General features: G+C 38.3%; 1 long non-coding RNA gene across 1 annotated transcript; it reads right to left on the bottom strand.

The window, feature by feature from the left end:
- Positions 1-11,713: 11,713 nt before the first annotated feature.
- Positions 11,714-26,415, bottom strand: LOC143646261 (uncharacterized). The gene is made up of 3 exons (XR_013157424.1): positions 26,141-26,415; positions 14,364-14,500; positions 11,714-12,657 (listed from the first exon to the last, which is right to left on the bottom strand). It is a non-coding gene; the product is annotated as an uncharacterized LOC143646261 (long non-coding RNA).
- Between the last annotated feature and the right edge of the window lie 939 nt (positions 26,416-27,354).

Here is a 27,354-nt window from a genome sequence, read left to right as displayed (position 1 = left end):
TGCATGTTTTTCTTCTTTCCATTGGGGCCATTGCAACAGGGACCAGCTTTCGGTATCTGGTTTTCAGTTTAACCAAATCTCTACCCCAGACATGAAGTGCAGCTATGTCCTTCTGGAACTTTTTCAGGGAACTGATAACTTTCAATTAGGGACAAGCATCTGTTTCATACCAGGGATGTCCCTATTTTCTTAAAGTATTCCTCCCAAGTCAGGGTGAACTGGCCACCCTGGCAAGAAGTTCAACCACAGGGAAGCACTGACCTCACTCTCTTCCAGCACAGCACTTCTGATTTGTTGCAGCTCCAAGCAAAGTGTTCCTCATCTCTCCCCAGTTCATTAACACCCTTAGTCTCCTTTTCAGATGAGGGAAATCCTCTCCATTTCTGAAAATACTTTTTCATGTGGGAGTCAGCTGCTAATTCCATTGAGAAGTTGGATGTTAAAAATTGCAAACCATTCCCAAGGTGACTGCTGGGTATGTTGACACTTTCTCTCAAAGCCCTACGGCCGAAGATTCAGAGAGCTCTGCGGCACAGTGGTCAGAGGTCTCCACTTGTAGTGATGTCTGATTCTCCAATGGCCTCCAGGATGCCATCAGCCCTTGAAGTGTAGCTCTCAAGAAATATTCTGCCAGCATTTCTATTGCCAGGATTTCTTTGTCTTATTCTGTGTAATATTGCTCCATTCTTCTGAGAAGAAGATGGGCACTTTTTTATTTTTATATTTTTCTTTGGTGTCTTTAAAAAAAATTAGTAGTTACTTTTTCTCCTTTTTTTTTCATTGAGAAATCTTCACACATAGATTCTATACATGGTGTACGATCAATGGCTTGTAGTTTCATTATATGGTTGTGTATTCCTCACCATGATCATTTTTTAGAACATTTGCATCACTCCAGAAAAAGAAATAAAAAGACAAAACTCATACATACTATAAACCTTACCCCTCCCTCTCACTAAACACTCATATTTCCATCTATCCAATTTATTTTACCCTTTGTCCCCCCCATTATTTATTTATTTTTTTAATCCATATTTTTCACTCCTCTGTCCATACCCTGGATATAAGGAACATCTGAAACAAGGTTTTCACAATCACACAGTTACATTGTAAACGTTATGTCTTTATACAGTCATCTTTAAGAATCTAGGCTACTGTGGAAATACAGCTCCACAGTTTCAGGTACTTCCCCCTAGCCACTTCAATATATCATAAACTAAAAAGGGGTATCTATGTAATGCATAATAATAACCTCCAGGATAACCTCTTGACTCTGTTAGAAATCTCTCAGCTACTGAAACTTTATTTTGTCTAATTTCCCTCTTACCCCTTTTCGTCAAGAAGGCTTTCTCAATCCCTTGATGCCTGGTCCCATCTCATCCCAGGATTTCTGTCCCATGTTGCCAGGGAGATTTATACCCCTGGGAGTCATGTCTCATGTAGGAAGAAAGGCAGTGAGTTCATCTGCTGAGCTGGTTTAGAGAGAGAAGCCACATCAGAGCAACAAAAGAGGTTCTCTAGGGGTGACTCTTAGGACTAATCTTAAGTAGGCTCAGCCTATCCTTTGCAGGAATAAGTTTCATAGGCGCAAACACCAAGATCGAAGGTTCAGCCAATTGATTTGGTTGTCCCCACTGCTTGCGAGAATATCAGAAATTTTCCAGATGAGGAAGTTGAATATTTCCTCCTTTCTCCCCATTCTCCCAAGGGATTTATCGGGGCATCACACTAACTTGGACAAACCAACAAAATCTCACTCCCCTTTCAAGATTCTATGTACTTACAGTGTTCAACTAAACTGACCATACAAATTAAATTAGAAAATTCGCTACCCAAAATATAAATTTTGCACCCACTAAACATATTTCCCTTCAGTCTCACACAGAAAGTGAAGACCCTGTATTCTGATATATCTTAGACCTATCCAGATCAGATTCATTCATACCTCCACTTGATGTCTGATCACTTTTTAAACTTCTTTTTTTGTATACTGTATGACAGGGTCACATTTCATTGTTTTTCCATGTGAATATTCCATTATTGCAGCATCATTTGTTGAACTGTTTGTTTGTTTTTATTTGTTTGTTTTGGGAAGTGCATGGACCGGGAATTAAACCCACATCTTCTGCATGGCAGGCAAGAATTCTTACCATTGAACTACTTTTGAACCCGCCCCCCCCCCTTTTCAACTTTTTAAATGGTTCCTGCTGACTTTCAGAGCTTCAGAAATGTATCACATAAATACCCAAAGTTTCTGAGGAAGGCCACATTATATACAAACAGCTCAGCATCTAAGAATTTAGAATTAATAGTTATACCTCCTGAATATATGTGGCTGCTGTAAGATACTACAATCTAAGACCCTTTACAATAAGCCCCTTTACAATAAGCCCCAACCTGATAACCCATGCACTCGACTTTAGTTCACTGAATTTTTATATTATAGTTAGTCCATATGATTGATAATATTTGTCTTTTTGTTCCTGACATTTCATTCAACACAGAGCTCTTAAAGTTCATTCACCTACTTGCATGTCCCACAACTTCATTCTTTCTTGTGGCTGCTCAGTAGTCCATTGTATATATACACCTAATTTCCCCTTCATTTCTTCACTCCTTGTACCCTTAGGCCACCTCCATTCATTGTGGATCAGGAACTCTGCCCCCAGAAACACCAGTGTGCAAATGTCCATTCGTGTCCCCACACTCAGTTCCTCCAGGTATATACTGAGCAACAGGATTTCAGAATCATATGGCAACCCCACCCCTAGCCTCCTGTGGAACCCTTTGGTGTCTTTTAGGTTGCAAGTTTCCTCACATTACTATCTTGTCAGGGGCTATAAACTTCCACATATCAAAGTTCTTAAAGAATTCTAACATTTTTTTCAGTAACTTGTTCTAAGAAGTTTAGTTACTTTAAAGAATTCAATGCTATGTTTACTAGCTTTATTTAATTTTAGAGTTTAAAAGGCTGTTCTACAAGTTATCCAAGGTGGAAGCGACTGCTAAGATTATCTTGCTCTCTTTTCTAAGTGGTGTATTTGCTGTCTAGAGAATAAGGTCAGGTCACTGTGCTCTTTTGCGACATGGCTAAAACCCAAGCATTATGTTCTGATGCTCTCTCTGGTTTTCTTTTCACTGTTCTTGCCTCACAGCCTTTGGCTAAGAGCAATTCTGTAAATATTCCTTCTGAATCAAATAGGAAATTGTCCATTTTGGTAATACCTTTTGTAGTTGAAGATCTTATTTAAAAGCTTCAATGAAATTGTATAGCTATATGCCTAATAACTTGATGACCTAATAAAAAAGAATTGAATAGTAAGACCTAAATGGCCTGATGATGTTCATGCCTTCCTTTCAATGGTGACTGGACATGGATTACTGATTACCAAAGGTGGAGTTTCTAGACAATAGCATTAATGTATAACAGAGTTACTCATTCCTGATTTCCACATTTGGTGCTACTTAGCTTCTTACCCTTAGAGTCCTTTGCCAGATGTTCTATCATTAGAGCTTGGATTGAGGGCCATGCCAAGGGCATGCTGTGCTAGCAGCTATGGTGTCCCATCTGCCAACTGCCTAAATGGAGTTTTCTTCCTGGAGACATCTGTTTGTCTGTCACACTGCCTGTTCTTGTGTGAACCTTCTGTGCCTGCCCCTGGTCTGTGGGTTGGCTGAGAAACCACACTGTAATTCAAACCTATTTGCAGAGAAAATATTCTGAAAGTTCCATATGATACATTTTACAATTATTTAAATTTGCAGCATTTGGCCATGATGACCACTCTTTCTCTCTAAAATCCTCTGATATATTTTAGGTCCGAGAAGAGCACAAGATTTTGTAATCACATTAACTGGGTTGATTTCTGTGTCCCCTAGCTATTTCCACAATAATTCTGTACAACAAACATCCACATACTCTTAATGTAATAAACAATAAACATTTATCTCTCATGTGTTGACATATCAGCTGGGATGACTCTCTTGATCTCAGCTGAATTTGGTCATGTGTCTTTGGGCCAGCAGATCTGGACTGGACAGGGTTTGGCTAAATGAATGCATACGTCAAGCAGCAGACCCCAACTAGCTGAGCTCAAGTATGCTCCATACATGATTGTTCTAGGGACTAGAGGTAGCAACTGCTAGTGGGTGATGCCAAAACATAAAAGAGCAAATGGAAACATGAGGTGCCACTTAAGTCCTAGTTTGTAACAGGTACCTTGTCATTTCTGCCCATATTCCTTTGTCTTTTAAAACTTAAATGGCTGAGCTCAAAGTCAAGGGGTACTTGGCCTTTAGTAGGAAAGACTACAAAGTCACATGGCAAAGGGCATAGCTAGAGGGAACCATGAAGAAATGGAGCCAATAGTTTAATGTACCACAGAATGGTACTGTGATGATTTGAACCTGTATGTACCTGAGAACAAGTTAATCTATTGCTGTGGGTGTAAACTCATTTTAAATAAGACCCTTTGATGAAGTTACCTCATTCAGGATGAGTCTTAATGCTATTCTTGGAGTCTTTCATAAACTAAATGAATACGGAAAGAGAAAGAGAGAGAGAACTTGAAAGTAAAACCTGGAAGAGAAAGGAGAAACCAACAGATGCTGCCATGTGCCTTGCCAAAGGAGCCAAGGATTGAGATCAGCTGGTCTTTGAGTAAAAAGCATCACCTTGATGATGTTTTGATTTAGACATTTTCCTGGCCTCAGACTGTAAGTTAACAAATTCTCATTGCTTAAGCCAACCCATTTCATAATGTCTACTTTGAGTAATCTAAGAACCTAAAACACTGAGCAAGACTGTTCTCAGTTCTGGAGATTAGGAAAGCTACTTATTTTTCCTAAATTTCATCTATGTTTTGAAGATGACAATAATCATCCCACTTTATAAGGTTGCTGTGATGGTTAAGATGAAACAGTATGGGAAAAGATTAACATATGTTCTGGTACATGGACAGTGTCAGTAAAAAAAAGGTGGTGGTGGTGGTATTTACAGGTTCCTTTCCCACCTCTCTGAACCCCTCCTTTGGCGATTACTCTTACCTGACCTGATCTTTATATATTAATGCTTCCCAGGGTTCAAATCTGAAAACTCTTCCCCTCTCATTTTACACATGCTGCCTCAGTGATCATTTTTATATCCACAGTGCTCCTTGTATAAAAGCACGTTGATTATCTCAAATTTCTTAGACTTCTATCTGTAGGCATGTATCTAATGCTGTATCTTCCCTTCTGGTTTCATTTTAATTTTCCTACCATGGCAGTTTTTCTGGAATTAGAATAGCACCTATGTTCCCAGCTCCTTGTTCTTAAAGTAGGCAGTGCCTAACTGATGTGCCTGGAGGGCCACAAAAGAAGTCTGTTTGAGCAAATAGTCCCCTCATTTTCCTGCCAGAGATAGAAATGAAAACAATCATTCTTTATATCAAGCTAATGCTTTATGAATTTTCACAAATTTTTCTCATGCATGATCTCACTTCAGCCTCCCTGCAACTGCTCTGAAGGAAGTATTCTATCACCATAATTCACATGAAAGCTTGTTATTTGTATTGGGACTGATTAAAATTCCTCTTAAAATGCAAACAGATGAGGAAGGAGGTACAAGACAGAAGTCCATTTGTACCCAGCTCCACTCAACAGTGCAGAATAGCCTAGCTGAGTGAATGGATGTCAGGACTGGTACACCATGATGAGAAGAGAGGTGGAGGCTGAAGGAGCTTGGTGGCTGCACCTTGGGAAGACTGGAATGGAGGAAGCAGTATGAATGAATAAGTGTCAGGAAAGACAACAGTGGAAAAATTTTAAAAAACCTTTCTTTTAAATGTTGCCGAAAGCCACTTCTGCCATCCAGTGCTTCTCAAAGAAGAGCTTGAGAAATGTATTGTTTTGCTAAAGTTACTAGAACACAATAGACCAGAAATGGAAAAACTTTTAAAAAGGGACTTTATTAAGTTGTAAGTTTACAGTTCTAAGGCCATTAAAATGTCCAAACTAAAGCATCCAGAGAAAGATACCTTGATTCAAGAAAGGCTGATGGATCTGGGACATCTCTGTCAGTTGGGAAGGCACAGGGTGATGTCTACTAGCTTTCTCTCCAGGCTTCTCCTTTCAAAGAACTTCCCCGGGGGTATTTTCCTTCTGCATCTCGAAAGGTGTCTGGCTGTGTGACACTAAAGCTTTTTCCAAAATGCTTCCCTCTTAAAGGACTCCAGTTAAGTGACCCCACCTTGAATGGGTGGAGACACATCTCCATGGAAACCACCTAATCAACAAGTCTCACTCATAATTGGGTGAGCCACATCTCCATGGAAACAACTGAATCATAAAGATTCCTCCCAGCAATATTGAAACAGGATTAAAGAACCTGGCTTTTCTGGGGTACACACCAGTTTCAAACCAGCACAGGAGCCTTTGGTTATTTCTGGTAGCAGCTATGGTAGCTGTTGCTTCTAAACTTGCCATGAGAAGTTGAAAAAGGAAGAAGTCAGAGATGGAATATAAAATGGGTTATTTCTCAAATGTTCAGGAAAGGAAGCATTTTTTAAGAGGAGGACTATGAATTGAGAACTAGAGAAATATTAAAAGATTAAAAAAAAAAAAGACACTGTGGAGCCTAAGGAGAAAGGGAATATTTGTTAAAATTTAAAATAGGAACTGCCATAGTGCATCCCAAATTCAAGAATACTTTGTGGCAAATTAAGAATTTCATCAGAGCCTGAGATGCAGGGAAATCCCCAAAAATGCATGTGTATGAGCCCAAGCTTCCTGTAGATGACAAAAGCTTCCTGTAGATGACAATATCACATGATTTTCTCATGTTGTCCAGCATATCATGTTATTTGCTACTTGAACTAAGCAGAGAGCCTGTATGAGAAAATTACTATAAACATCTTGTCTTTTTTTCCCTTAATCCAAAGGTCTTGAAAGAGGATTTAGCAGATGTGTTCCATTAACATGCTCTGCAGAATTCCATCTTGTAGCCTAAAACTTATTCACCAAGTTTATGAGGTCTTTGACGTAGTCTGTTTATACTGCAAAGAAAAAAAAAAAGGAAAGTTCTCTTAAGATAAATAGAGTTTATCTTTCTGACCTCAGAATGGGGACTATATTTAAAAATAAATCACAAACAATAGATGGAAAGAATGATAAATTCGACTACATTAAAATCAGTAGCATTTGCAAAATAAAAGACGTCAAAAATCCATCATGAATTGTGTAACCAGCTTTGGCAAAATATGGCATTATAAAATAAAGCTCTACCAAATAAAAATCCTATTGCACTGAATTTATAGATTAACTTGGAGTCAAAAAATGTTATAAATATTGGCTCGTTACATCCACGAACATGGTATAGCTCTCGATTTAAATAGGTAATTGTTGATGTTTTCTGAATAAAGCTTTATATGTTTCTCTATAAGCTTTTGCATCTTTCATTAATTTTTTTTCCTAGATATAATATAAATTTTGTGGCTTTTATAGATAATCTCTTCTTTGTATATTTCTAATTGTCACTGATGTACAGGAATTCAATTGTGTGTGTGTATATATGTACTTAACTAGAATTTTTAGCTCCAGTAGTATGTCCATAGGTCTTTGTGGAATGTATTTCACAAACCTATTGTCTATAAATACTGATGGCTTTATTAATATCTTTTCATTGTTGATAATGAGGTTTGTGTCCTGTGTATCCATTCTCCCTATCTTCCTTACCGACAGCACCTCATTCCATCCAACTAAATTGTACAAATTCCTTTCCAACTTCAGGTGCTAAGGAAAAAAAGCTCTGACTAATTTGATGTAAACAGAAATCTTCCAGGAATATTCTAGGATGTTCTTTTTACCCTTTGCCCTTCTCCTTTCTTCCTGCTGAGGATTGTATTTGATGCCTCAGAGTGCAGCAATCATCTTGTAGGCATAAAAACAAAAGACCCCCACCTCTTCATCTCTCCATTAAGGATGATAAAATGGAGAGAGAGATGCCTAATGACATTCTGCTCCTCTGTTGCAGCTTTGGGCTACCTACTTCTGAACAGCTTCTTATCTGAGAAAAACCCAACATTTGTTTAAGCCTCTGCATTTCGTTGAAAACAATCCTAACAGATGCACCTCCATTCTTAGCTTTTATTACTTGTTTATTTGTTTGCCTTTGTTTTTCTGCACTAGCTCAGACTTAATTATTATTATGAATTTTTGTATGCTGTATGGCAGGGTCACATTTCATTATTTTTCCATTTGAGTATTCCAGTATTGCAACACCATTTGTTGAATTTGTTTATTCATTTGTTTGTTTTTGGGAAGTGCATGGTTTGGGAATCAAATCCAGGTCTCCTGCATGGCAGGCAAGAATTCTATTACTCAACTACCCTTGCACCCCCTTAATTACTTCTTAGAGTGAATAATGAGTATCATCTTTTTAAGGTAAATTTTTATCAACTTTAAGGTGAATAGTGAGAACCATATTTATATATTTTGTATATCTGCACATGAATTAATTTATAGATTGGGAATTTAGGTCATCTAATATATTTACTCAATTTTTATTAAAGAAGTCACCAGTGATTTATTTATTGTTTATTCAAAAATCAGTAAGAACAAATCACAACTCTTTATTCTCTGCCTGTATGTGTATAAATCATATGCACACTTGCTTTATTATTGACTAGCATAGACAGGAGAGCACAGCATAGTGGTTAAGAGTATGTATGGATTTTCTGTTCTGTCAACTTTGCTTCAAATCCCTGTACTGCTATGTATATCATGTGTGACTTTAGAAAAATCATTTAACCAGCCTTGCATAACGATCTCAGAGTCTGGCAGGAGAGAATACCACAAGCACTGCAAAATATGTTTAATATGATGAGTAATCTGAACAAGCCGAGATTCTGACCTTAAGTTTGTACAGAGAGCTAGAGAGTAAAGAATGAATGCAGGTTTTAGAGCCAAGCCAGAACCAGGAGTGCTGCATTAAAATCACCTCATTATCAACGACAGTCTACTTTGATTTTTTCCTTCTAATACCTCTATTCCTTGTGCTTCAATCTTGATTACTAAACTAACATATATACTTCTTTTGTTAAGGGATAATCTTAAATTTGCTTTGGGAGAATGTGTCTTGTGGCGAAAAGCACAGAATATCTAGATAGAAGTATTTGTAACATCAATGATTGATACTGGGGTCTTGTGAGTTACAGGGCTCTCTGAACTTCATTTTATTCATTTATGATTGAGACTTTCTACTATTAAGTGCTTTAACTAACTCACAGAATTTGCAGATCAAATAAAAATAATTTACATGAATGTTTTTTCTAGCACCACACAAATGTCATCTTTCACACAATATTTAATCCCATGATAAGTGTATGGGGGGATTTTTCAATAAAAAACCTATTATCAGATTATTGAGTTCTGGATCCTTTCTTGCTTTTATGTTCGAGTTAGTTGCTAAAACAATTGATCTTGAATGTATAAAGATTTCCATTAGGTTTGACCCCTGTTATCTCCTTGTTGATTTTCCTCCTTACTGTACTTTAAGTTTGAAGTCATGATACATGTGAAATTAAAGTAACCCAAATCCCTGCAAAATAGCAACTCCTCCAAGAGGGGGGAAAATGTCATTACCAACTTGTGCCAGCTACATTTCAGTTCCTTGGGAATTAATCCTATTTCTCATTACAAACTCAAGCAATAATTACAAAATCCAGTTGGTACCTGCCTTGTCAACAGTCCAGCTGACGATCAAGCTGCATTCTGTCGTTCTCAGCTTATAAAATATTCTCAGCTCCTGGTTTTCTCATAAAATGCTTTGAGGACTCCTTTGGCTAAATACAGTGCATCTGTTAGGTATCACCATTATTACTTCGCCTAGTGCTAATCAACACTGTTTGTTGATAACAATTATTTAGTTCTTATGAAAGCTAGTTTGAATACGTAATATAACTTCCTACCCGTGAGAATTATTTGCATGTGAAGTTACCTTCAAAGTGAAGTATGAGTATTATTGAGACTCACATCTCATAAACTAGCTTGGGATTATTCCCAGCCACTCACTGAAGGAAGTAACCAGGAGTAGTTCTCAGAAAACAAGAAAAAATATACTGCCTTTACTTTTTACATCACCCATCCTTAGGAGAATTCAGGGCAGAGTACAGAAAGGGAAATACCCATATAGGGAAAGCGTTATTAAAATGGCTAATGGTAACATTTCAAATAGAAGATTCTCCTCTCTATTTTGAACCTAGTCACATTTAGTTTATATCATTCTTTTATATTACATTCACACAAGAATTTTCCTATTGCTTCTTTCTTTGTACGTCTTCTCATCTGTCCTTTTCTGTTTTGTTTCCCAAACTCTTGCCCCAACACTCTTCCACTCCCCACTGTATTACTACTTGCAAAATCTACTTTCTCTCTGCTACTCCCCTGTTAATTCCTCAATCAATAATTTATTTGATACATTACTATAGATGAAACTTTCTTAAATAATCCATTTTACTCTGTCACTCAAATATATTAAAATCCTCAGTGTTCGTCTATTTTTTATTGTATGAGTTAGAGGAAAGGAGAAGAAAAAGATGACTGTGAGGTTTCAGCAAGTAGGTTGGTGAAGGTCTCACCAACAGGGGTGACCAAGAGAAGAGAGATGATTTCGCAACCGGAAGCAGACATTAAGGGCTGTTGAGTCTGGGGGACTTGTGAGACATTGAAAATAAATGGATACTCAGATCTGGTGCTCCAGGGAAACATCTGAGTTGGAGATAAACATTTGGGAGTCAACATCAAAGTGAGAGCTAGAAAGCCAGGGAGAGATGAGGTCACTTGAGTGAAGTCTAAGGAGTGAGAAGAGATGGCCTAGGACCCAGCCCTAATACTATTTGAAAACTTCAGAATTTTGAGAAAATCATGTGTGGAAGAACTATTAATTCAGCATTATTTGGACCAATGGGAAAAAGTATAGAAAATCCAATTTTACCCATTATCTAGAAGAAATGTGTAAGAAATAGATTTGTCAAAAGTAGTGATTTCCACACCCTAGCAAAACATGGGAGCATGGGCTGAGTCGTGGTTTATTAGGATACTACAGAAAGGAAGCCTCCATATAGTAAGAAGGCTGGTCAGAGATCCTCAGTCCTTTTAATGCTGAGATTTTGTGATTCACCATATGTTGTGTTTTTCTCTCCAGTCTGTGAACATCTGAAGTGCAAGTTATTCTTTAGAACGTCAAGCGCTGATGTGTGATTTCAGTAAATATTATTGATTGTTGAGATTTTGGAAAGTTCTATAAGATTACATTAACTGATGCTTTTTTAAAAAAATTATACCTGTTCAGAAGCATTGGAAAAAGAGACTAGAAATAGGGTGACGTATTTGGGGTGGTGGTAGAGAAAAGAGTCATAGGGGGCGGGCAGTTGAAGGAGAGAGGTGTGCCCTTAGTAGAGGGAAAAGAGTGGTTGTTTGCTTTAGAATAAGAGCTTAGTTATTGTAAAAGTAGAATTCTAATATAACTATTGGGAGATATTTTAGTTGTATAAAGATGTGTTTGTTGTGAGTCTGTGGGAGTGCCTAACATAGTATTTGGATAAAATAATACCTATGCATTTATAGACACGCACATACACTCACAACTTTGAGTTGCCCTTTTCTGTCCTTCAGTAGTGTCCATATCTAAAAGGCAATTGTCATCTTTAAAGTAGGCATCCTACACGATGCTACTAGAAACCAAACACAAATCAAACTGCATGTGCACTCACATCCTGAGGCTTTACTGTAATAGAAGGATATCACATTTTACAGTTATCTGTGGAACTCTGGCTTTCAGTAACGTAAAGCAGCACAGTCAATATGTACTTGGGAAAACAAAGAGGAAAAGCCATTCGACAAAATGGCATCTTCACGTGAAGGTGTTCCCCTAATTGCATTAATTGAAGCATGTCCCAGCAATGGCAAATTACAGTTGGAAATGTGTATTCTCCTGTTTTCATTATGTCTAAAAGGGCCATTAGACAGAAAGCATAACTTCCCTTGCATTGTGGATTGTAAATGCTGCAAAATGGCTGCCTTTTTCCCCACCATCACTTTTCTAAAGACCATTACACTCACTGCAGCAGACACTTGTGTAATTGATCTTTCAGTGCAGAAATTATCCTATTGAATTGAATTGTTTTTCATGTATCTGGAAGCCATTTCAGCTCTCAGATTCCATGCAATGGAATTAAAATTAGTCTTGTATGTCCTAATATTTTGTACACCATCAGTAGCTGACCAAATTGATCTTCTTTTCTTGACAACGAACTAAATTGAACTAAATCTGATTCAACAAAACCGTGGTGGTCATATTTTGATTAACTGTTTAGAGGAATAGGACACTGTCTTTTCAGAAAACTGAGACCCCTACAGACAATGGTTCACATCGCTTCTCTGTTCTGTAGTGCAGTTGCAGAATAACTGGGGAGGAAGTAAATTTCCTTTGGAGGAACAGGCAGTTTCTCTTGCATCACAGCCACATTCCTGGTGGATTGCCCGTCACTCCACAATATTTGCGCCTTGTTACTGGAAGTGATGGGTAAGATTGCCAGGTGACTTTGTTTATAAAATGATAAAGTCCTCAAAACCAGTGGCTTCACTCCAAAGAAGCAGCGGAATCTGTTACCTTCCTCTCTCCAAAAAAAAGAAAAGAAAAAAAAATTAAAACAACAACTTATAATGGAAAATAACGATAAGTAACACCATCTTCAAAATGCTATATGTACGTTATATGTACAAACTCATTTAGTTTTTACAAAGCCCAATAAGACAGGTACTAGCCCAATATTTTCTTCATTTTACAAATGGGGAAATTAAGGCTCACAGTAATTAAGAATGAGTTATTCAAATCCACATAGCTATTAATTCATAGAATCAGGATTCCAACCTAAGAAGAAAGACTCCAGTTTCCTGACTCTTGTTGACTCTCCTGAAGTATAATTCATTTTCCAGTGTATAATAATCCTCATAATTGAGAAATGTTTCTTAAGTCTTTCTTCAAGCATTCCTATTACTATTTAGTTTATTTCCTTGTAGAACACATTTTCACCTCCTTCATCTGCTTCTCACTCTCCTGTTTATACTATTTGGTCTTTCTATCCATAAGCATGTATTATTATTAAGTACTACCCTGAGAATAGTTCTTTAATGGGTTCATGCCTATTTCATTCAAACCAAGAATAAGCTTTGCATACATACTCCACATTTCTTTGGCAACTCTAGTAAAAATAATATTTCATCACCCATATTTCTCTCCTCTAGTACATTTTTTTTTTTTTGCTGATTTTCCTTTTTCTTTAATCCTAATTTTAGACTTCCTTAGTCCTTTCTTATCCCATCCTCCCCTTCCCCTAATTACTTCATTTCAACTCGTGATTATTTGACTTGATGTTTCCCTGATGTCATGACTTGTTATTTTTCAGGTGAAATAATTAGAATTGCTTCAATTTGTCCTCAAGAAGTCCATTTTCCAACTGTCCTCTAAATGAGAGTCTTTAAAATCTTAAGTTCACCCAATCACCAAGTTAGACTGCCTAAGCAGTTGTCACAGCTTTCCCTCTGCCCCCGCTGCCACTCTGAGAGTTCAGGCCTGTGTCACTCCTCAGTCGAACGACAGCGACCAATTGCTAATTCATCTTCTTACCTCTGGTTTCATTACTTTTAAATCCATTTTCCACCCAGCCACCAGAGTGACTACTTGAAAATACCAATCGGTCCTTATCATATTCTTGCTTAAAACCCTTCAGCACATCCCCTAGTACCTATGGGATAAAGTCTACCTTCCTTTTGAGGATCCTCCAGCCTCCCTCCAGGATTCCCATGCTTTCCACACTTAGAGGTTTTTGCATACTCTGTACATGACCTGCTCTTTCCCACTGCACATGTGCTTCCTTGCATTGGAAAACCTTCCCTGTTCTTTTACCTCGTTAACTACCTGTCACCTCTGCAGAAGCTGCTCCCTCTTTTTCTTAAAGAACCTCCACTCCAAACTATCCCTCACTGGATTAGCTAGTTCTCTCTGTATTTCCCCCCACCAGGAGTTTACTACATTGATTTAAAATCATCCATTTCTTCATTTGTATCTCCACTATATTAGGTCTTAGTCAATTTTACCTACGTTAGGTAGTATTCCAACCCCAGTACTTATCTCAGAGGAAACAGACCGAAGTTTGCCCACATCTTTCTCCAAAGAAGAAACCGAGTGTGGATGCAACACTCCTAACAAGGTTTGATTTTGTGGAAATAAGAGGAAGTTGTTTCAAATCCCCATAGACTCTTTTTCTGATTGTCCATTTTAGAACTTTGCTTGCCTTAACAACACTGCCACAGGACTGACTTACCCATGAGAAGATAACAAATTGATGGTGTTGCAGTCACATTCTGTGTAAATTTAGAACCGTCTTTACCAGGAAATATCAGGGCTGATGCTGTTGCCATTAGAATCAGAGGGTCAGGCTTTTGCAGTTCTCCTGGTAGGCTTAAGTGAGACGCAAGTAGGTCAAATGACTCCCACAGTGAGTCAATGACTGCTGAAAATAGAACGCAGGTGGATACATCGCTTCTCCCAAGCACTACTCAGACAAAGACAGCATTTTGATGTGATAACAAGCACAGCTAGAAATCACCACTGATGCCAATATACCTGTTGAGAAAAACTGTTTTGGGCAGGGATTTATGGTGGAGTGAAGATGTTGGCATATTCCAAGTAGATTTCAAAGGAAGCAGTCCAGTACATTATCAATATTAGGAAAAAATAATTCAACTAGGTGAATTTAACCATAAATGAATTCATAAATAGGATGTACTTTGTCTTCTACAAAGATGCTTCTGGCATTCTGTTGCAAACATTTCAAAATAATCTTTTATGTGATGCTTTTTAAATAGCATGACCAACGTGTGGGTGCGAGGCAAATTTTTTTTTTCCCAAGAAGCAAACAGAAGCAGTTGGCCTTCCCTGATCTGGTCAATGCATTGACCTTTAGATGCCAGCACGGCTAACTACTTTTATTCATACTACACACTTTCTTGCCTATATGTCCTGACTTAATCTGTTCCTTCTGCTTGTTATAGATTATCTCCCAATTTTTGTCTAAGCTCATGCCCCTCTCCATGCTTTCACTAAAGTCTGTGCAGTCTACTGTTACTGCCCTTTCCATTCTGGAATATTCAACTAGGACTTTATATTATCTCCTGGCCAAGACTAAAGGCTTGATGAGAGCAAGAATCGTATTTTATCTTTTTATCCTGTGCTTAGGATATCTCAAACAGTGGTGCTCAATCAGGGATTATTTTTGAACACACACCCCTCCCCCCACAAGGATATTTGGCAATATTTAGAGACACTTTTGGTTGTTGAAACTTGGAGGGAGTGGAGCAGGAGGGAGTTGTGAGATTAGCATCTTGGGGGTGGAGGCTAGGGATGCTGCTGAATGTTCTGCAATGCACAGGCCCAACAAAGAATTATTCAGTCTAAGATGTCAGTGGTACCAAGGCTGAGAAACTCTAATACAGGATGTCTATTACATCGTATAAGCAAGGTAATGTCTGAGGGAGGAAGGATTTATTCACAAAAAAATTGTGTTTTTAGTAATTTCACATTGATGATAATTTTTTAGGGTGATTATTAATTATAAGAGCAGGTATATTTAGGTTAAAACTTTAAACATACAATAAGCTCAATGAACCAAGGTTTGCGAAGGAATATTTTAGAAAAGTTCTAGGTCAGCATTCCTAGATTTCAATTCCAGATACATTTTGAAACTTGATGGATGACTGAGTCCAATATTTTTTTTCCAAGAAAGAAAATGTTAGGAGTGCCTCGGTAATTAATATATTTTTACTTGAGAGAATGTGGCTCTTGTAAGTATTTGGAATATGACACTCACTCTGACTCCTTGATCGAAGCTCTTATATTAAGAAGCTCATAGTTAAAGAAATCTAGTTCAAGAAGTGTATATTAGTGAGGAAACATTCCTAACACCTCCCACCAGTCTTTGGCCAAGGAAGTGGTGTGTCTGGAATAACTACCCTTAAAGGAAGAATTCTTTTGCCATTGTAGGTCTCTGTTCTTGTCTCATCTCTCTTGGAAATTGGCCTTGAGTTCTGCCAATTAGCAGTCATATGGGATGATAAAGTCAATCATTGTATAGCCATAGCGCAGAAGCTACCACATTCTTTATCATCAGGTGCACACAACATATTCAGTATGAACTTGTACGAACCTTACACGAGGAAGTTGTCAGTTCTGTCTATACTGGTTCTGATCTGCAAATCTGAAACTATCTTTTTTATTTACTCCAGGTTTCAGCAGAAAAGATAGCATTGTCAAAATTATCTAGCATAATCAGAGAGTCAACAGAAAGAAAACTTACTGTATAGAAACTTTATGAAAGTCAATGCACCTTCAAATTGGATAGGTCTAAAAATATTATGCAGGACTCATCATCTTGCATGCTGTTTTAGGATAAAAGAGGAAAATGGAAAATTTGGACTAATCTTGTTTAATGTAATTCTGGATTTTTAAAAGTTCTTTAAGGGCATCTAATTCCATTCTTCTATGAAATGGCTTCTCAGAGGAGATAGGAACTCTCTTTCTACTGTCCCTGCCTTGATTTGATTCTTAAACCTCTTCAGGCTATGAAGCCATTAGCAGACCACTTTTGTATCAACCACATAGGGGATGGAAAATCCCACAGACATTTAAAATGTTGAGCCAGTGGATGTGTAGGGTGGAGTTATTTGGGACTGGCTGGGGGAGGGAGAAGCCCAATATTCTGAGGAAGTGAGGACAGAATTACCCATCGTCCTTTCTATTTCTTTTCTGTCCTGCTCATGGGAAGCCATGCCCTGGTCTGAGAAACAAGTAAAAGTCAATCTCAAGGATTTTGCACTGAGCAAAGGGTATATAAGAGGTGGGGAGGTTTGGTGCCATTTACAACCCATCTCTTTTTCTTTACTGGGCAGAAGAGGGTACACAGAACAAATTTAGCTTCTCCAAATACCAACCATCCAGTTAAACACAATTGACATGCCTAAAATTTACCAGTAGCAAACATTTTTCAATTTCTAGGTATCATAGATGGTGATGGTAGAAAAAGAAGAGAAACTCTTAAAAAACAAACAAAACCTTCCCATCCAATCTAAGTTAATATAATAAAGCTCTAGTAACAGGAAAAAGAAAATGTATACAAATGCAATTACCTCAGTGAAAACAAAACAGAAATGCAGTCCACAAATTTAATTTCATTATGAGAGAAATGATAACCAAGTTTGGTGATGATATCCTTACAACAAATGAAATTCCCGGAACAATATGAGGTGTTTGCTCTTCTTTCCCTTTTTTTTCTACACACGAGTCAACATCAATTTTTCTTTACTCTCTTTGCACTTGATTCTGTAAATATTAGTTACTGCTTGGAAATGGATTATTGTACAACATGCCTTGCTGATATCACTGTTAACAAGAGAGTGTCTTTTTAAAATATTTCCAAGTGGAAGAAAGTACCTCCTGTTTTTATAAGGAGGAGCTGTTAGAGGTATTTGGACCTTATATTGCTTTCTTTTATTTAGGGTCATTAGGCAAGCGTAGGACTGATTTGCACTCTGTTACCATCTTTTTTCACCAATGCATATGTCATCTACAGGGGGAGCAAGTCCAGATTACACCACCTTCAGTATTCTGGCTGGCCCTGCATTCTTGGTCATATACTCATCCAGTAGGGCTTAGGCTGTCCCCTTGCAGCATTATGAGAAGGGAGCTTCTGGATAATCATCATGTTTTCTACTAAGTTGAGTCCCATGTAACATGCAACATAACTTACATTTCATTTAACAGAAGTTTGAACAGACTGGAGATAGTAACGTGTTTAATATGTATACAGGAGATAGTAACGTGTTTAATATGTATACTCTTTGCATTGAGAGTAATTTCAGTGTGCATAAGTTCTATCTAAGATTTTTCTCTGGGCAGTTGGTTGACTCCACACATAAGGATTTTGAATTGATTGCATGTCTTTTCTGGAGATTAATTAAAAAAAATTCATTTAGTGTACTTAGCATATCACATATGAATACAGTGATCATAATAATTTACTTTCCAAACAGAGACTCTTTTGTCTGGGGCAAATGTTCTAGTGGAGGGTGCACTTGGACAACAGCTACAAACTGGGACTGCCCCAGGCAAAACTGAGACTGTAAGTCATCCTCCAACTAGCTAATAGGCTGTGAGACCTGTGACAGCACTTCAGGCATGCATTTTAAATGAGAGGTGCGGCAGAGAATTGTGTATTCTCCTTAACCAAGACAGAATATATATTTATATATAACTTCAGTCTATGCCTGCGAATTGTTCCAGTTTCTTGGCAAAAGAAAGAGTGAGGTCTGCAAAGAAGTGAAGACCTGTAAAATCTCCTCATTTTCCTCTCTTCTGACTCCTTATCAAACTGTGGGGCATCACTGAAAGATTATAAAGGCCTTTACTAGCATTTGACTTAAGTCAACTGAACTCAGATGAGAGATGAATGATGGGGTGGGAGAAATATACTCTCTCTTTCATACCCCAAAGAATAAATTACCAGCACATCCTGGAGCCCCACCCCACCCACCCCAAAATAAAGTAAGATTATAATCTTGTCATTTTCACCATCATCATCAGTGATGGTGTTGGGAATGGGCTCCTTGATACACTGGAAAATCCAGCTAATTATTTAATTCCATTCTCACTGGCTCCTCTTTGTTTTAACAGGATTTTAAGATGTATCATCAATTTTAAAACATCTTTACAAATGACTCTACACATTTTACAACCTGTGTTCATAATCTGGAAATTCCTAGCACTTTTAGGATTTAACTCTAAGTATTTGAAGATGACATAAGTTTTTGCCTACTTTTCCTATTTTGTTAAACCTGCCAATGGTTGATTATTTGGTAATACTTATTAACATACACATTTCCAGAAGTTAAACAGCTTCTCTGTAACTTCAGTCAGAAGTTCTTGGCATCAATCAATGCCCTGGTGACAATCCTAATGAGCATTTGTATGGGTCATATCAACCTAGTCAAGCTTTGGAAATTCTGTACTCTGTTTTGAATGATTGGTGGCTTCTACTGCTTACATTAGCACTGCCCGGTAATTAATTAATGTAAATACTTCTTATTTTTCTGCTGGATCATAGTAATTTTTTAAGGTGTTTCAAGTGGAACCAACACATCACAACTGAGATTAAAATTCAACCACAGGTTGTATCACAGTTGCCAATATCACAATAGAGGTGACAATGCATGTACAGAAACTTGTATACACACATTAGCACATGTCCAGGCAGTTGCCACAAAGTTAACTTATACTTCAAGAATCTGGCAAGTTGTTTTTATTTAAATATGCAATAAATACTTGATTTCAAAAGTATACAAATGTCAAAAAACTTGGCCCAGCAAATTGAGACAGTATGGTAATGTACTTTGTTGATTAGTTTTGCACAGACAATAAAAGCTATTGAAATGGCCAAACAGCAAACATTTTCATTGGAATATAATAAACAAAGCAACAAAGCAACTTTTCACCTACACTTTGATTGTTAAACCCAGAATAATTCAAAGGAGTTGCACATATATTTTTTTCCTTGAAACTTGCTATGACAATGATAGAGTCTAACTCTGTAAGGTAGACAAATCAGCTCTAAAATAACATGTAAAATACAAACAGCAAACATAGCATATGAAACACAAACAACAATGATGCATGTGTCCAGGGATACAGTTGGGCCTTGTGACCTCGTTAATCAAGAGGATGCATAAATCTGCTCACCATCATTGCCTTTTCCCTCTTCCAACTGATTACGTCAAGTTGGTTCTCCTCTTTAAGGGACTCCCTACCCAGACGATCTTTATGAGTGATGTCTGGGGCTTCCTCCTTATTTGCAGAACCTGTGTGTACTCCCACCTGACATATACCTGCATTTTGCAGACTTTAGAATGGCAATTGGGTGGCGTGGTTCCAATCCTCTCTTGGTGATTATGACAACAGAGTTGCTGCTGGAGACCTGTGGTGAGCTTCATGTTTGCATTTGAGGAGGAGTGGCATCTGCTGAGCAGGACAGCTCAGGGACAGGGATAGGGAGGCACTTCCCCACATTTCTATTTTTAATGAGTCTTTCTCATGCAACAGAGCCAATAGTAGTGCAGAGCATTCTGCTTCTTATGATGCTCACTAAGTATTTCCTGGATGCTTTAAGAGGAGCCAAACAGTGCTATCAAAAAAGAAACAAAATGTGACCCCCTATTTAAAAATCAATTACCTCTTTAAGTAATCATATGACATCTATCACTCTGGAACCTAAGCTGTCCATGCATACTAAGAATGCACTGAAATAGATCAGATCTAAATAGGCCAAAGCAGGCATCTTATGAATGATGAACCCTAGTATGAAGGATGCTTATGAGAGTTTTAATCTAACCTCCTTCCTAATATACCACCCCATCTCAAGGAAAGGCAACAGTGTGCAGTTTCAGGGGTTGGTCAGGGGAAACCTTTGGGGACACAGATGGAATTGAAGAATGCATACAATGAATAGGGTTAAAATGAATATAAGAATATCATTGCATCTTCAAGTGGAATATAAGTTAAATATAAAAATGAAATGAAGTAAAGGACCTCACACTTAATAGACTGCCAAATTATTCTGAAGCTGTATGAAAGTAGACTTAGAGTGAAATACCGCTTGTAGATGGGGCAAACAGCAGCCCCACAAAAGTCTGGAGGAAAGGTTAGGGTCAAGTTGAAAAGAAACCACAATGATGTGATTTAAATTCTCTGTCTAAGTCAAAGCGCATGATGCTCTCAGAATTATGTAGAGTCATAAAATCATGCATATACACACTCCCAGCTGTGAGCAGTTCAGTTCATAATTTAAAAATTTCAGATGCTGAAAGCCCTCATAGTTTGGAAAGGTGACCAACACATTTTCGCAGGACTCACCAGAGCTGCCTTGCATTGTCTGAGCATGAACCCAGTTGAATGCATTCACGTGGTTTTATTTAAACAGCAAAGAAAAATTGCATTGCCTCCCCACACTTATGGAATGCATTTGCCCTTCCATTTTTTACAGATGAGAAGAACTATCCTTGTGGAAGGTTCAGCCAATTAAAAGCCAAGGAGAAAATTGGTAATAATAATCCAAGATCCCTCCTTCCTTTGTTTGATCCTGCCCACTTTATGTGACTTTGCTTGTCACAGTCCTGGCACTTCAGGGTTTAGTAAACTGTGACATATCCGTCTATAGTTACTCAAAAAACAGAAGAATATTGTAGTTTCATAAATCTCCTTAGAGATTTATGGTGGATTGAGAATGACCAAGACCAGATGTGCTTTATTAGCTCGCAGAACATTGCCTGCTGCTGCTCTTGGAATGAGGGTGCTTTCATGGATTAGGGGCCATCTATCCATATATTGTTTTCTGTTTCCTCCCTTCACTTGCTTTGATCCTTTCCCCAGATTAAACTTAGATGTGAAGTAGAGTTATGAGAACAGGAAGAGACGGGGAACCACCAGAGGAAATGCTGCTGAGGCTGTTTTTTGGGGGGGAAGTCTCTCCAGTGTTAAACTCTTATTCTCCTGGGATTTGAAGGCCTATAAAACTGTATTCTTGGAAAGCATGATCCTCAGGGAAGCATCAACTCAATTCTCTGGTACCAACTCGACAGCCCACATAATTGTGCTGCAAAATCAATATGTCAAGCCTCTACCATAGAAAAGCTCAGAGCATGTGACACAGTCCCTGTGAAGAAAGCCTCTCCAGGGAAATGTTGCCAAACAAGCCCACTGAGAAAGCAGAATTGGAATGGCAGGGGAAGTGCTTTTCCACTGAATGATGACAAGGGTAAGCCTTGGCCAGGCTTCTCGAGGGGGTGCCTGGATGCTGAGATATTTGTCTAACTGCCCCACACTTGTCCATGCAGAGGCTCCCTGTGGTTTGAAGGGGTGTGTGCTGGGTTTTTCCATTGAATGCCTTTTATTTCCTCTCGCTGTTCATGGCTACCATCACATTTCTCACAGGGTAACTTCCATTGCTCTCATGACATGATTATCTTCATTTCATACTGATTTTAAAATGTAAATAGGAAATGCTTTAGGCATCATTTGTTTAAAAAGTGTTTTAACTTTCAGCACTTCTCAACATTCATTTTTGTTTTCATAGGTTAACCATGGTGTTCTAGTTTGCTAGCTGCCAGAATGCAATACACCAGAGATGGACTGGCTTTTAATAAAAGGGGGTTTATTTTGTTAATTCTCCAGAGGAAAGGCAGCTAACCTTCCACTGAAGTTCTTTGTTACGTGGGAAGGCACAGGATGGTCTCTGCTGGCCTCTCCAGGCCTCTGGGTTCCAACAACTTTCCCTGGGGTGATTTCTTTTTGCATCTCCAAAGGCCTGGGCTGAGCTGTGAGTGCTGAGATGAGGTATGCTGAGCTGCTTGGGCTGTGCTATGTTGCGCTCTCTCATTTAAGCACTAGCCAATTAAGTCAAACGTCATTCATTGCAGCAGGCACACCTCCTAGCCAACTGCAGATGTAATGAGCAACAAATGAAGTTCATGTACCATTGCCTCATGTGCACAGCAACAGAACTAGGTGCCTTCACCTGGCCAAGTTGACAACTGAATCTAACTACCACATGTCCACTCCTCGTCAACTTGGCGACTACTTGCATCACCTTAAACAATATTAAGGTGCAAAAAATTCTGTTCTGGCTGTGGACCTGTGAATCTCAAAACAAATATCTGGTGCCAATGTGCAAAGGAGGGACAGTCACAGGATACAGGTTTTCATTTCCATAGGGAGAAATTGGAAGAAACACAGATGTAAAACCTGCAGGGCCAGCACCATGGGATTTCAAAGTCCGAAAGTCATTTATCCTTCGGCTTTAGAAAGTGGCAGTCCCACCTTTTCCAAGAGATTCAGAGAGAGCAGAACTGAACAACATAGCCACAAGAAGCAGAGTCCACAAGCCAGCAGCCTTTGGAGATGAAGAAGGAAAATGCCTCCCAGAGAGCTTCATGAAACTGGAAACCAGGAGAGAAAGCTAGCAGATGATGCTGTGTTTGCCATATGCCCTTCCAGCCGAGAGAGAAGCCCTGACTATGTTCACCAGGTGTCTTCTCACTTGAGAGAGAAACCCTGAACTTCATCGCCCTTCTTGAACCAAGGTATCTTTCCCTGGATGGATGCCTTAGATTGGACATTTCTATAGGCTTGTTTTAATTGGGACATTTTCTCGGCCTTAGAACTGTAAACTAACAACCCATTAAATTCCCCCTTTTAAAAGCCATTCCGTTTCTGGTATATTGCATTCTGGCAGCTAGCAAACTAGAACACATGGCATTTAGAGGAAAACAAAAAAGTAGCATTTGGATGTAACTAGCTGATAATATGGAGTTGAGATACAAAATCATGCTTAAAATACTTATTCTATTGTTACATCCTGTATGTTGTTTGTTTATCAATATGTAGTTAATTTATTAGTGTTGCCAGCTCCCAAAGTCCTCATAATTAAAATGGAAACGATTGTTCTCAGCATGAGAAAACTGTATGTCAGATACTGTAGAGAATCTGCAAAGGATAATAAAACAGAAGGCTACAAAATGTCTAAAAGATTAAAAAAAAACTAGCTACTAACAAAACGCTATGATTGAAGAAAAAAAAAACTAAGGGAAGCAGCATATTTTAAGGACTCAGTATGTTTTTCCAAATTACAGCCTCTGAAAGGCCACAGTGGAATTTAACAGACTTGTCTTCAGATACTAATGCAATCCATTTGTGAAGGGCAGGTTGGGTTCCTAACTGAAAAAGAATGAGTTCATCTTGCTGTTCTGAAGAGAAGCAGTTGGAAGCCAATCCCGTGAACGTGCATAGACAAGTTCTGCCGGTATGGCTGCTGTTGTGACAGCCTACGTAAGGCACACCATAACAGATGGAGAGCAAGTCATAGACAGCAATATAACAAATCCAGACCCATCCACAGAATCACGTCTGTCCACCAAGAAGTTTTCACAGGGCCACCATGCTGGGGTTTCCATTGTTGCCCAATGGGGGATGGGTATCCTCAACTTTCTAGATGCTGGCATTGATCATATAACACTTTTGGGGTTACAGCCATGGTAAGATATTATAAAATGTCCTAAAGAGGATGCATTCCTGAAGTCAGAACCTGTTTCAGAAGGGATCAGATGGGATTAAACAATAAAAATAATGAGTGTTCGGTCCTTGTTTTCCTCTTACCAAGGAGCGGTATCAGATTTGGGGTTCATATCCTGCTTCTGTCGCTTACAGTGTGACCTTGAGCAGACGCCTGAACATCTCCGAAGCCTAGTTTTTCTCACTTGTGAAATGAAATAATGATCACTTTTTTTTTTCACATGGTCATTGTGAATTTAGCAGAGTTTTGGATCTGTGATAAATGCTCAGTAAAAAGAAATAGCATTTTTTAAAGGCTCTTATATTCTGCTATTTCTAAGTGAGTTCTATGAATTCAATTCAACAAATACCTATTGAGCATCTTTGCTGGGAGGTACTCTGGATTTTGGAACTAGCATAAGGCATAGATGCTGCTTTCAAGGAGTTTGCAACCTCGTGGAGTGAGAGAACAATGCAGAGGCCAGTGTCTTGGTCAGTGCCAAAAGTGAAGTGTAAACAGTTAACATTGGAATGTTGATCAGAGAACAATTAATTCTGATGGGTGGCATTGGGAGAGGCTTCATTGAGGAAGCAGCATTTGAAACAATACATGAGTGATGGATATGCATTTTTCCATAACTCAGTTTGTCAGGTCAGTTTATTCCTGGTGAGTTCGTAATGATAAGTGTGGCAGTAATGAATGCCACACCCCGGACTTGATGTCTAAATTGGGACAGGAGATAGCCATCTCATTCCTTCTTCCATACATTTTCTAAGGAATAATATGGGTTTGAGAAGGGTAAGACAGACTGCAAAATCATTTTTTTGTAACAAGAAAAAATTTCCAGATTTCCATACAGGGTTCACTACTCCTTACCTCTATACTTCCAGTAGCTAAACATCCAAAATTATTAATGTAAAATACTTCTTTAAATAGAAAATTAATTCAAAGTCAAGGTGGTAAATAATAATGGCTAATAAATTTATGGGGTGTTAACCATGGGCAGGCACTCAAATATGCACTTTTAATATATTAACTTATTTAATATTCACAAGAGTCCTAAGAGTTAGATATTATTATTATGCACATTTTATGGTTGAGGAAATCAAGGCATGAAAAGTTTCGATAACTTTTCCCAAGATCACACAGCTAACTACAAAGAATATTAGCTTAAAATTTAGGAGAATAAGTCCTAGTTTCAGCTTTGCTCCAACTAGCCTGCTGTGAGAGCTTGGACAGGTTGTATAAATTTGCAGGAGAGAAGTTAAGCAAATTGTCTGAAGTCTTCTAATTTTGCTAAAACTATAATCTTTTTCTAAGTACTGTTAGATTTTTTAATACTTTCTTAATTGTGCACTTAATTTTTTATTAGAGAAGTTGTATTTATACAGAGAAATCATGCAAGCAATAGAGTTCCCATATACCCACCATGCATACAACATTTTAAATTAAAGTAACTCTTCAACTTTATACAATATCTTCTTTGCCTTCCTGTTTTGTACAATTAAGGACATTAATTCAATACAGTTTTATATTGAAAAAATTAATAAGAACTTTGGGTGGGAAAAGACAGAAGTGGAGAATAGATGCAAGAGTCATGCCCTCTGACTTCCTTTCTACATCTCTGCTTCATATGTGTTTGGCTGTTTCTTTTGACCTCAGGTTGGCCTCTTTGATTAATCCTTATACTCCAATCCATTAGAACATGGATATAGAAACTTAATATAGAACAATCTGGACATTATTTCTAGATCATCACTTTTTTTTTTTCTATGTTTCTATCTGCACCTGCTGCTAAGCAGACATATAAAACCACTGTGTATTATTGCCTGTCAGAATAAGCAGTCAAAACAGAAGTCTGAAGGAGACAGGTAGAAGATATACACATGGTTAGGAAACATTAAACAACATCTTGAGTCAAAACTAAAATGTTTGCATTCTGAACACACCTAGCTGTCGACAGTGGCCTCTCTTTTGGTCTTTGGTGGAAGGTTTCACTCCACTGAATCGGGGAGAAAGAGAACAGCAGCACCCCATAGTCCGGCTGTGACTCAGCTGGGATCCAGCTTTTCTTCAGAGTGGGTTGGCTGAGTTGAACCACCTCTGGCTTCCCAATACAGGCTGGATGGTCAAAAAGAGGTCCAGAAAACTGATGGGCCAGATTCTCAGTGTGTTTCTGGGGGAGTCTTTTCTGGACTCCCTGTGTGAGACTTCAAGCTCATCCAGGGAGCAGAATTCTCTTCACAAGAACCTTAGAATAGAGCATTGTTGGAAAACAAAAGGTTGGATTCTGCCTCAAACAGCCAAACACATGAGATTTGGAGAGGAAATCTAAAAATCCCGTGGGGCATGGTTTCTTGCCAGCCTGTTCTCCTGAAAAGCCTTTGTTTTCCTCAGCTTTGCATAGACATCTCTTTACAGCAGACATAAAACTTAATCCAAGTTCTCGATGTCTTATGTTTGGATGAATAGCGTCTCTTCCCTGGCCTGCTCTTAAAATGTGTTTTTCTTTCAAATGATCCAAAATGCAAGGATAAAATCATAATCTTTCCTGATTTCATTAATCATATTGCTTTCTCCTTGAAATGTCTGGCATCCTTAAGACCACTTTCCAAATTTAGATCATTCTTATTTTACATTCTCTCCTCCTTCTCAGGCTGTTTTGAGTAATTGGGCAATTGCCCCCTCTCTTTGTGATTTCTCCCTGCCATCTCCTGGGTCCTCTGTATTCCAGGAACAATTTAAACTTGTTTCTTCTTACTCCAGGTTATTCTTCATTCCTCATTACAGTGGTAGGGAGGAACTCTATTTTATGTACATGGTTCCAATTGGCACCTGCTCATAAATTTGGATGGATGAGGAATGTCATCACTGAGACATTCATAATCATTCCATGAACTCACAGGGTGCCTGGACTCTTATAGAGTTGGTTGTAATTTTCCACTGCAGATGACATTACACTAGATACGCATGCACAATTGCCCTGGGCTGCGGTCACATCGGTGCTGGAGGTGGAAATAAAACCAGACCAACTCCAGGGACACTATGATCTAGAACCCTAAAATTCTTGGTGCTGTGGTTGGGAGAGGAAGAAATAGGCCAACTGTCAAATCCCTCTTAATCTAACATCCTTCTTCTCTACTACATCTAGTGTGATGCTCTG

The sequence above is a fragment of the Tamandua tetradactyla genome, chromosome 9 (assembly GCF_023851605.1).
Source record: "Tamandua tetradactyla isolate mTamTet1 chromosome 9, mTamTet1.pri, whole genome shotgun sequence".
In the NCBI taxonomy this organism is placed as follows: Eukaryota; Metazoa; Chordata; class Mammalia; order Pilosa; family Myrmecophagidae; genus Tamandua; species Tamandua tetradactyla.
Note: the sequence above shows the minus strand (reverse complement) of the source record. Positions and strands in the feature narration are given on the sequence as shown.